The 12,151-nt window shown below is 42.3% G+C and overlaps 1 protein-coding gene across 1 annotated transcript in view; it reads right to left on the bottom strand.

Annotated features, from left to right (window-relative positions):
* LOC121385141 (scavenger receptor cysteine-rich domain-containing group B protein-like) overlaps positions 1 to 12,151 on the bottom strand; it is an 80,450-nt gene that overhangs the window by 58,744 nt on the left and 9,555 nt on the right. The window lies entirely within an intron of this gene.

Genomic DNA, 12,151 nt, shown 5'->3' with positions numbered 1-12,151 from the left:
CAAATGTCCGTCTAACTCTCTAACGACAGTACTCGGGTTAGCTATACAGTTATCTCTGGCTGAGATAGCGATCATAACCGTACAAATGTCCGTCTAGCTCTCTAACGACAGAGCACTCGGGCTAGCGCTATACAGTTATCTCTGGCTGAGATAGCGATCATAACCGTACAAATGTCCGTCTAGCTCTCTAACGACAGAGTACTCGGGCTAGCTATACAGTTATCTCTGGCTGAGATAGCGATCATAACCGTACAAATGTCCGTCTAACTCTCTAACGACAGTACTCGGGCTAGCTATACAGTTATCTCTGACTGAGATAGCGATCATAACCGTACAAGTGTCCGTCTAACTCTCTAACGACAGAGTACTCGGGCTAGCTATACAGTTATCTCTGACTGAGATAGCGATCTTAACCGTACAAATGTCCGTCTAACTCTCTAACGACAGTACTCGGGCTAGCTATACAGTTATCTCTGGCTGAGATAGCGATCATAACCGTACAAATGTCCGTCTAACTCTCTAACGACAGTACTCGGGCTAGCTATACAGTTATCTCTGACTGAGATAGCGATCTTAACCGTACAAATGTCCGTCTAACTCTCTAACGACAGTACTCGGGCTAGCTATACAGTTATCTCTGGCTGAGATAGCGATCATAACCGTACAAATGTCCGTCTAACTCTCTAACGACAGTACTCGGGCTAGCTATACAGTTATCTCTGGCTGAGATAGCGATCTTAACCGTCCAAGCGTCCGTCTAACTCTCTAACGACAGAGTACTCGGGCTAGCTATACAGTTATCTCTGGCTGAGATAGCGATCATAACCGTACAAATGTCCGTCTAACTCTCTAACGACAGAGTACTCGGGCTAGCTATACAGTTATCTCTGGCTGAGAGAGCGATCATAACCGTACAAATGTCCGTCTAACTCTCTAACGACAGAGTACTCGGGCTAGCTATACAGTTATCTCTGACTGAGATAGCGATCTTAACCGTACAAATGTCCGTCTAACTCTCTAACGACAGTACTCGGGCTAGCTATATAGTTATCTCTGGCTGAGATAGCGATCATAACCGTACAAATGTCCGTCTAACTCTCTAACGACAGTACTCGGGCTAGCTATACAGTTATCTCTGGCTGAGATAGCGATCTTAACCGTCCAAGCGTCCGTCTAACTCTCTAACGACAGAGTACTCGGGCTAGCTATACAGTTATCTCTGGCTGAGATAGCGATCATAACCGTACAAATGTCCGTCTAACTCTCTAACGACAGAGTACTCGGGCTAGCTATACAGTTATCTCTGGCTGAGAGAGCGATCATAACCGTACAAATGTCCGTCTAACTCTCTAACGACAGAGTACTCGGGCTAGCTATACAGTTATCTCTGACTGAGATAGCGATCTTAACCGTACAAATGTCCGTCTAACTCTCTAACGACAGTACTCGGGCTAGCTATACAGTTATCTCTGACTGAGAGAGCGATCATAACCGTACAAATGTCCGTCTAACTCTCTAACGACAGAGTACTCGGGCTAGCTATACAGTTATCTCTGACTGAGAGAGCGATCATAACCGTATAAATGTCCATCTAGCTCTCTAACGACAGAGTACTCGGGCTAGGGCTATTGAGTTATCTCTGGCTCAGAGAGCGATCATAACCGTACACATGTCCATCTAGCTCTCGAACGACAGAGTACTCGGACTTGCGCTATAGAGTTATCGCTGGCTGAAAGAGCGATCACAACTGTGCAAATGTCCGTCTAGCTCTCGAACGGTACAGTACTTGGGCTAGCGCTATAACGATGTCTCTGGCTGAGATAGCGATCACAACCGTACAAATGTCCGTCTAGCTTTCGAACGACAGAGTACTCACGCTAGTGCTATAGAGTTATCTCTGACTGAGAGAGCGATCATAACCGTACAAATGTCCGTCTGGCTCTCGAACGGCAGAGTACTCTGTTTGCCATCAGCATTCCTTTCACCAGTTCTGAGCCACACTCTCCCTCGTCCGTCCTGGTGTTCAAAGTTCGTTTGTTTTGTTTAACGAAACCACTAGAGCACATTGAAAAATTGATCATCGGCTATGAGATGTCAAACGTTTCCTAATTCTGACTCGTAGTCATCAGAGGAAACCCGCTACATTTTTTCTGACACAGCAAGGGATCTTTTATATGCACTTTCCCACATGTAGAAAAGCAGATACCACAGCCTTTGATCAGTTCTCGTACAATAGTTGGTATGAGAAAAAACCCCAATCAGTTGAATGGGTCCACCGAGGTGGTTCGATCTTGTGATACAAGCACCTCAAGGGAACACTCAACCATTTGAGCTAAATCCCGCCCCCGTCCTGGCCGGCTGCTTATAAAGCGTTTAGTCTAGACTCGAGACTCCAATAGTAAAGTAAAGTTTGTTTTATTTAACGACGCCACTAGAGCACACAGATTTTTTTTTTATCTTATCATCGTAGGGATTTCCCTAAAAATTTGGCAAGACATGGTAGAAGTAGTAGGCAGGCCTGTCTGGGGTCATGACCTACTTTCCCGTGATCACGTGACCTTGGTAGGAAACAATGGCTTTTGTGTAGGAAACAATGACACAATGGCTTTTGTATAGGAAACAATGGCCTTTGTATAGGTGGGTGCAGGTGTATGGTCTTTGTGTAGAAAACAATGGCCTGGGTACAGGTGTGCGTCCTTGGACTGAGCTGGGGGTGCCTCCCTCGGGTATAAAAAAGGTGCTTTTGGCTTCATTGTCATTCGTTCGCCGAAAAGTCGACAGATCAACGTTCATGTTTGTTGAAAGAAAATAGGCTCGTATTTGGATATAAAAAGGGGTGTGTTGTTAGTAGCGTCATTTGCTTGCCGAAAGTTCTGTGAAGGAGATCTATTTTTGCTTTTGGAGTTTGTGGATATTCTGAAAGAAGACGATGGCATCGGGATATTCGAGCAGTGTTAGTAGCAGCAGCAGTAGCGACGAGGACGACGTCTTGGTCTGCAAATGTTCAGAAAGACATACAATCAAACGTAAAGGAGTGACTACCAAACAAGATGAGAAGAAGACGAGTATTCATTATACGGATCAAACGGATGCTACACGTGAAATTGGGGTTGGAACTGAAGATGGCGACCTCGTGGATGAATCCACAGATCAGACGGATGCTGCCTGTGAAACAGATGCTGCCTGTGAGGAAGACTGTTATTCGAGACGTTACTTGTTCTGTCATCGTCCGAAATGAGACATTTCTATGCCTGGATGCTGACGTATGCTCGGTGGCCCATACAATTACGTCAAAAACCAAAAGAACTTGCCAAGGCCGGTTTCTACTACACGGGAGACCACGATGCCATCACCTGTTACTGTTGCGGACTTCGCATCTACCGATGGAAGAAGACAGACGACCCAGTGATGGAACATTACAGACTCTCTCCTAGATGTCCCTATGTGAACAACATGTTCAGACATTAAACATTTCAGACACTTGTGTGCTATGTTTTCATGTTGTATGTTGTGAATAAAACCGTGAATAACATGTTTTGCTTTCTTAGTTATGTCCTGCGTCCATGAGTGTGTCTCTGGACGTGTCCCTAGGGTAGTGACACTGGTAAAGGGTAATATGTTGGTAACGATGTTTTTTTGGGAGCTCGCACGACGAGATTCGTGTTTGGGAGAAGGGGCACTGGTCATACGTATCACACACATTCAAACATTCCTGTACCATATCTTTATGCGTCATAAAGTATATAAGTAAAATAGTTTGGAAAACTCGTCATTTGAGGTAGAACCTTCAGAGGAGCAACATGTCAGACCAGTACAAGTTATATGTACCCGACGTGGATAAGTGGACCCGTTTCTATAAACTGCAGGCAGAAGGTAAACTTCAACCTCATTTTCCAGTGCAACGTCGTGGGAAAAGTCAGATGTCTAGAACTGTATGACCCTACATGGAAAAAAGAAAAAGAGGAACAGAAGAAGCCCCCGGAACCCAAAGTCGTCATGGTCTCCCCAACGCAGCAGGTGGTAGAGCAAGCCAAGGCCGAGCAGAAACGGAAACGTGAAGAGAGTGGCGTGGAACAGAAACGACGAGAGCAGACTGGGCAAAAACGGCACAAGCATTTTTGAGAAGACTATAAAAGGGGGCATGGCAGTTTCAACATCGCCAGTCACGTCGAACACTTCAATAGTCAACATCATGAATCAGAATTGGTTTATTCCGGAACATGTCATGAACAAAAGATCGTGTCCCGTATGTCCAAAGACTTTTTCAAAACCATCAAATATGCTACGTCATTGGAAGACCTTCCATTCAGTCAACTCCAGGCTTCTATGGCTCCTATAGCTCTGGCTCCTATAGCTCCTGTTCCTATAGCTCCTGCTCCGGCTCCTATAGCTCCTCTTGCTCCTATAGCTTCTTCTCCGGCTCCTCGGGCTCGTATAGCTCCTGCTCCGGCTCCTCTGGCTCATATAGCTCCTCTGGCTCCTGCTCCTAGGGCTCCTATAGCTCCGGCTCCTAGGGCTCCTCTGGCTCATATAGCTCCTGCTCTGGCTCCTATAGCTCCTGCTCATAGGGCTCCTATGGCTCCTGCTCTGGCTCCTCTAGCTCCTGCTCGGGCTCCTATAGCTCCTGCTCATAGGGCTCCTATAGCTCCTGCTCATAGGGCTCCTATAGCTCCTGCTCCGCTGCAGCAGCAGCCCCTAAGATTGTTACATCCGTTCACCATGATCGTGTCGGGACCCACGTCGTTTGGAAAAATATTTTTGTTGTACAAACTGCTAAGGGATGGTAAAATCCACCCGCCTCCTCAGCGCATCATCTGGCTCTACAAACGATGGCAACCTCTCTATGATACGATCAAAATGGTTGCTCGAGTAAAATTTGTTCAAGGTATACCTGCGAATTTGGAAAAGGATCGTTATTTGGATCCAGGAGTCAGAAATCTCATCGTGTTGGACGACCTGATGTCTACAGCTGGAAAAGACCCTCACATTACCGATCTGTTCACGGAAGGAAGTCACCACAGAAACCTCTCTGTGATTGCCATCAACCAGAACCTCTATAACAGCAAGGACCCGACACAAAGAAGAAACTGTCATTACCTGGCACTATTCAACAACCCCATCGACAAGCAGCAAGTCCTAACCTTGGCACAGCAGATGTATCCTGGAAATACTCGTCATTTCATGCAGCGGTTTGAGGAAGCTACCCACAGGCCCTACGGACATCTCTTGGTGGACTTAAAACCGACCACGCCCGAACATTGGCGCCTTCGACCTAATGGTTTAGAGACGGGGCCGTCCGGATGGTATATAAGCACGAGCGTAACGGCGAATGTCCCAGAAGAGTTTCAACCACCGTCGGAGAAGGAGCTCTACGAGCAAATCATGCAAAGAAACGCATTCAAGAGAAAACTACTAGGCATACCCGCCTACGAAAGTGACGACGAAGAAGAAGATGAGGTAGAGCCCTATCTGAAAAAGGTCAAGAGGATGCAGTCTTGCGATACGTGTGGTCTGGTCTTTAAAGACGGGAGTGACTTGCAGCGACACGTGAAAACGTGCGAGGAGGGAAATGAAGAGCCGTCGTCCGATCTGGAAAACGAAGGCGTACGTCTGATGATCGAGCGTGAATTCGACATCAATCGTGACTATTTCGAAAGCAAGAGGAAACGCTACGAAGGAAAAAACATGTCCCAAGATGCCATCGAAAGAAACATGAAGACATTGCAATGGAATTATTTAAAGACACGTACTCTCGCTTTCTGACGTATATGCATTACTTTGACAAAGGCCCCAACACGAGAAAAATTCTACAGTTTGTGAATCCAGACAGAGATCTCAGACCACAGATTCGTTCTAAATTAAATCAGTATCGTTCATGGATTGGCGAATATTTGGATGAACTAGACGATGACGATACCGATGATGATGATACTGATGATGAGCACGAAGATGAAGAGAAATGAACACTCATATTATTCACATGTCGCCCTTAAGGCCTCTCAATGTAACCCAATGTGTGTCCATTGCATGTGTACTTGTCTCTAGAGAGACCAACGATTGTACTTCAGAAAAAAAAAACATAATAAAAAAAAACCCCACCCATTGCGTTTGTTTTTTGTGTTTTTTACTCTATGACTAGATTTGTGATTGGATATTTCTACCGCTACTTTATAGTAGCAAGAGTTGTGTGCACAGGACATCACATACCACTGCCTTTGATATACCAGACATAATGCACTGGTTGGCTATAGCCTATTTGGCCATCGATGGGGATCGATCCTAGATCGATCACTGTATTTACCCATTTGGTAATTAAAAAGCCCTGTACGAAGGCTAGTACTCTAGAGACATTTTCTGTTTAAAAATGCAGCTATTTCCCTTTGGTTAACACGTACTACTTGTTAAACCCATGGCGGAGCGCGTGTCGCCGACTTACACTAATGGATTAATCACGTGTGACCTCTCTCTCTCTCTCTCTCTCTCTCTCTCTCTCAACCATTGCGTTTGTTTTTTTGTATTCTACTCTATAACTAGATTTGTGATTGAATATTTCTGCCGCTACTTTATAGTAGCAAGAGTTGTGTGTACAGGACAGCACATACCACGGCCTTTGATATACCAGACATAATACATTGGTTGTCTATAAAGGCTTGTACTCTTGGGAAATACTCGTGTTTAAAATGTAGTTAAAAGAGCATAGGTTAGGTTGGAGCGTTGAGTTGCAGTCACGCGTTCTTTCTTCATAGGAATGGGCTGTAGTGTTTCACACACGCACACGCACGCACGCACAAAAAGTTTGTATTTAATTATAAAATACTGGCCCCATAAGGGGTATGAGATTGTATATATAAAAGATCCCTTGCTACTTATGGAACAAATGTAGCGGGTTTCCTCTCTAAAACTGTCAAAATTATGTTTTTCATCCAATAACCGATGATTCATAAATCAATGTCCTCTAGTGATGTCGCTAAACACAAACAAACTTTCACGGTCAGTGTGCATACCATAACAAATTTATTCTGCTACTTGAGACGGGCACGCGTCAGTATGTCTTATGCAGTTCACCTGGTTTCATAAACACTCGGGAGAGGCGTAATAAAATGTCTTTGTATGAGGGCCGATGAAGAGGTCTGATAAAGTACTCCTCTATTATAAAGCGAATGAATGAATGACTGAATGACGACAACAAAGAAAACGTCGACAATGTGCTAAAGAAATACAAATGAATGAAAATCATCACACGCATTTTGTCTGGCGACATGAAAGCCTCACTTTAAACCAAACAGTCAGCAAACAGTTACAGTCCTTCCCCACGAGAAATCTTTTAACGGCTATTATTTTGGGTGTCTAGAATAAAACACTGTGAAAAAACATTCACGTGTATGTCCACTGTGAATACAAAAAACAACACAATAGACGTTATACAATGAAGCCAAAACTAACGTCAGACTTACACTTGGCCTGTACATATTGTTATTATTAATTGTTGTTGTTTCTTTGCTTTTATTTGTTTGCCGACACCAGTTTGTTTGGTAATATGCAATACATTGAATTGAATACACCATGATCGCACACCTGCACCAAGGTCATTGTCTCCTACACAAAGACCATACACCTGCACCCACCACTACAAAGGCCCCTTGTTTCCTATACAAAAGCCATTGTGTCATCGTTTCCTACACAAAGACCATTGTGTCATTGTTTCCCACACAAAAGACCATTGTGTCATTGTTTTCTACACAAAAGCCATTGTTTCCTACCAAGGTCACGTGATCACGGGAAAGTAGGTCATGACCCCAGACAGGCCTGCCTACTACTGGTAGACCAAACACTTTTGGGGCATTTTCACCATTTTCATTAAAAAGACACAAAAATCATTTATGTGCTTGCATTAATAAATGAATGGCAAAAGATGTAAAAGGCATATAAATTTATTAATTAATAATACCTTTTTGGGTGTTTTATAAAGGCAATTTTAGAATTAATTAGTGAAAAAGGCTTGTTTAATCTCAGGGCAGCATGTTGCTGATTAAGGCAAGATGGTGCTAGACTATTGAGGCATGGTGCTGCACCATGTGAAAACAAGCTAGGGAAAACACTACATCGGCTATTGGACGTCAAACATATGATCATTCTGACACTGGTTTTTAGAGGAAATTCGCTGTCGCCACATAGGCTACTCTTTTACGATAGGCAGAAAGGGATCTTTTATTTGCGCTTTCCACAGGCAAGATAGCACAAACCATGGCCTTTGTTGAACCAGTTATGGATCACTGGTCGGTGCAAGTGGTTTACACCTACCCATTGAACCTTGCTCACTCAGGGTTTGGAGTCTGGATTAAAAATCCCATGCCTCGACTGGGATCCGAACCCAGTACCTGTAGAACAATGGCCTAACCACGACGCCACCGAGGCCAGTAGACTCCAATAGAGTCTGAAACACTAATGCCATGACAACGCCATATAAATTGTATGCGTGCGACGTCATTAAAGATTGAGTCTGGACTTTGTAAGCACGGGTCTTGTATTGGTGATCAAGTCAAAATCGACTTTAACCTGAGAAGAGAACGGTACGCCACTGTGACGTCAGGTCACATGGTTTTGGACCCATTGGAGTCGAAGTAGGCGGCGGTTGTGCGAGAACGGGTCCTCTTGCTAGACGCTTGTTTCGAAGTTTTATTTTCTGCATGACGCCGACTAACTGTTTAGACCTCTTTTGATTACCGGGGCCTGGATTTAGATCTTCACCGCAGAGCAGGGGCTGGGAGTCCGAAACAATATGTAAATGTTTATAATTTGAAATTATACATTTTACGTGGACATCAATTTAGATGTACGTAGTGGGGTTGTTTTGTTTTAGACAGGGGTGGGGGGGGGGGGGGTCCGTGCAACTAGGAACCCCCATAATCCGCCCCTGCAGTCACCTCCCCTTCCAATGTCAACTTGCTTCCGCCGTGTCTGCGGTGAAGCGCGCTTGCATCGCATATAAAAGATCCCTTAATTACTACCAATGGAAACATGTATCGGGTTTCCTCTCTAAGAATATATGTCCTAATTACCAAATGTTTGACATCCAATAGCCCATGGTTAATTAATCATTGTGCTCCAGTGTTGTTGTTAAACAAAACAAACTTTTCATTTCAACTTTGACGAGTAGGCCTACACGGACTGGGTCTACGTGCGTCCTGTCACGAACCCGTTTGTGTCCTGGTAGCCAATATTACGTGCCGGTCTGCTGATTTTGCACAGCGGGAGACTTATTACATCAATAGGGAACCGCTAAATTCAGGGCCGTAGCTAGCGGGAGTTGGGGGGGGGGGGGAGAAAAAATCCGGAGAGCAATATAGAAACTTAACGAAAATTCTCTAAACTGTTTAAGGAGTTTTAGACTATTAACTACCCCCCCCCCCCCCCCCCCCCCCCCCCCCCCCCCCCCCCAAACACAAAATCCTAGCTACGGCCCTGAAATTGCAATGTAACTCTACAATGAATTAGGTATGAGACGGTTCGGATTTTTTTTTAATTTTGGGTTCGATTTTCGGTCCACGGTTCGATTTATTCGCGGTTCGATTTATTCGCGATACTTTTCACAAGTAGTACACTTACGCCAGTTATCATACATACAGTTTTATAAAGTATTTTAAGAGCAAGACATTTTATTTTTAATGGTCATTTGTAAAATAATTGTAAATATAAAATTATATCTTGACTAGAAAACAAAAATTGCATTTTTACCATGCCATGTTAGCGTGTTGGGTATGGGATACTTGGGGCAATGTGTCCCCCAAGATTTGAGTTCAGAGGGTTGGCAAAATAATTTTGGGGTGAGAATGCTAGGAATAGTCTCTCCAGTATTTTTTATTTAAATTCAGTTGTCTTTAGATGCATTCTGGAGTACATAATATATGGGTGTCATGTACACATCATAGAAGTCTAAAAGAAAGATATATGTCAAGACATATTTCTGTAATGTTTATTATTATTTTGATTTATATATATATATATATATATATAAGTATGGATTACTCATATAAGCACAAATACATAATATGTAGGCATACTGTTGATTGTTGATTATTTATCTCAACACAAGTTACATCCTTTTGAAGATAGTCCACTTTCTGTTCTAATGCCCTTTGTATGATCATATTCGCCCAACCATGTTCTTTTATAACAGAGGCTTCGACATTAAAGAAGTGCTTTTTGGAAATAAGGATTATCCTTCTGAATTGAACCTAAAGATAATACAATCTGTGCACAATTTTATTACTTTAACAAAGCGATTCACTTTATAATTATACATTACCTAGTATGTATGTATGTATGTATGTATATATATATATATATGTATGTATGTATGTATGTATGTATATATATATATATATATATATATTATTATTATTATTATTATTATTATTATTATTATAAGTCTGGTGCACCTTTTGCCTGTTTGGCTTAAAATTAGTATTATATATGGTTTACACACGTAGCTCATGTATATTTACGAATGCGAGTTCTATATCTAACAAAGTATTTGTAGTTTGTATGGAATGGCTGAAATGTTATTTATATAATGTTATCTTTCATGTTCATCATTTATTTCAATTAATGTATTATGTCAAATTATATCGTGGAGAGGCATTTACATAGGCCTACAGCCTGTTTGCCGATCCATTTCATTTATTTCAAATGAATAAATACTGTTTTAAAAAACCCATAAAAAGGTTGTCTCCCATTTGTTACACACCTGCATATTCCCAGTTCTTACTCAATCAGCTTAGGGAGGAAACCCATAAAAATTATCACCGATTAAAAAAAAGAAAAAAGATAGGCAAGCACAAGTACATGTACATAATATATAATAGTGAATTATTTAACTAGTTATTATTATTTTATTTTTTTTTTGCTGGTAGTGAAAGTGACCCCCTCCCTCAACAAATATGCAAAGATTTATTTTTTTTAAAAAGGAGGAAAAGGTGCATAGGAGTTTGCGTGCATTGTAGTTCTGGATTTGCGGACGATTTCATCTTAATAAAAACATAAGGATATTAGCGATGTTGAATTATTTCATATTAATATGACGGAAATTGGGCGCCATTTCATAACACGTCTTTACTTTTTTAAATGTTTACAACTGTAACAAAACATACTTAAAATGTTGAATTAAGCACTGAGGTCAGTCCCTATTTTGGGAGGTTACAATGTTTACGGTCGCGGCAAGAAATTCGCGGGTTCTGTGCAGGATCCGAACGGCACCTATCGCCCATGTCAGATTATAAGGGAATCGAATGCTGTGATTAGCCGAAATACTTTACAGGTCAGTGGGATTACCAGCAAAGTGCGGAAAATTTTATTACTTGTACCATTTAAAAAAGAAAAACAGAAAAAAAGAACCGCGGTTAGCTAATTGGGAAACGGTGCACCGAACCGTGAGCCTAAAACCGCGGCTTTCTCCAACATCGAATAATCGTCCCATCCCCCCAATGAATACAGTTAAACATTCGTATAACGACATATGATTACCCCATACCAACTCAAGTATTATTCTTTTGTAAAAGCTTACTATCTATATAGAAAACGTTTCTTCATAATTTGCCATCACATTATACAGATTAAATTCCATATGTAGTAGGCCTATAGGGACAAAGAACAAAATTATGCTAGAACAGCCAATGCACGCAGCTTCACTTACATGGTCACTGAAGTAATTCATGGCGTAAAAAAACAGAAAGAAAGAATTTTTATATGCACTATCCCACAGACAGAGTAGTACATACCACGGCCTTTGATATACCAGTCTTGGTGCACTGAGAGCGAGAACTAGCCCAATGGGCCCACCGACGGGGATCGATCTCAAACCGACCGCGCAACATGTGTTCAGTGCGTTGTTAAATAAAACATTTCCTTGATTTGTTTGCAGCCCTATATAGCCGTTTTGCAGTAATGCTAATATGAAGAAGAAAAAACCCCAGCCGTTTTTATCCAGATTCGGGCATTTTCGTTTAATTCGGGCAATAATCAGCCTGCCCCCCCCCCCCCCCCCCACTCCACCCCTACAAAAACGGTGCCCGTACGTCTATGGCTCTAGTGGTGTATCCATCTAAAACAAACGCTAGCTGAAGAATTAGATAATGAGTCAAAATTATCAACG

Source organism: Gigantopelta aegis, chromosome 11 (genome assembly GCF_016097555.1).
Source record: "Gigantopelta aegis isolate Gae_Host chromosome 11, Gae_host_genome, whole genome shotgun sequence".
In the NCBI taxonomy this organism is placed as follows: Eukaryota; Metazoa; Mollusca; class Gastropoda; order Neomphalida; family Peltospiridae; genus Gigantopelta; species Gigantopelta aegis.
The sequence above is the reverse complement of the archived record's forward strand: the minus strand, read 5'-3'. Positions and strand labels throughout refer to the sequence as shown.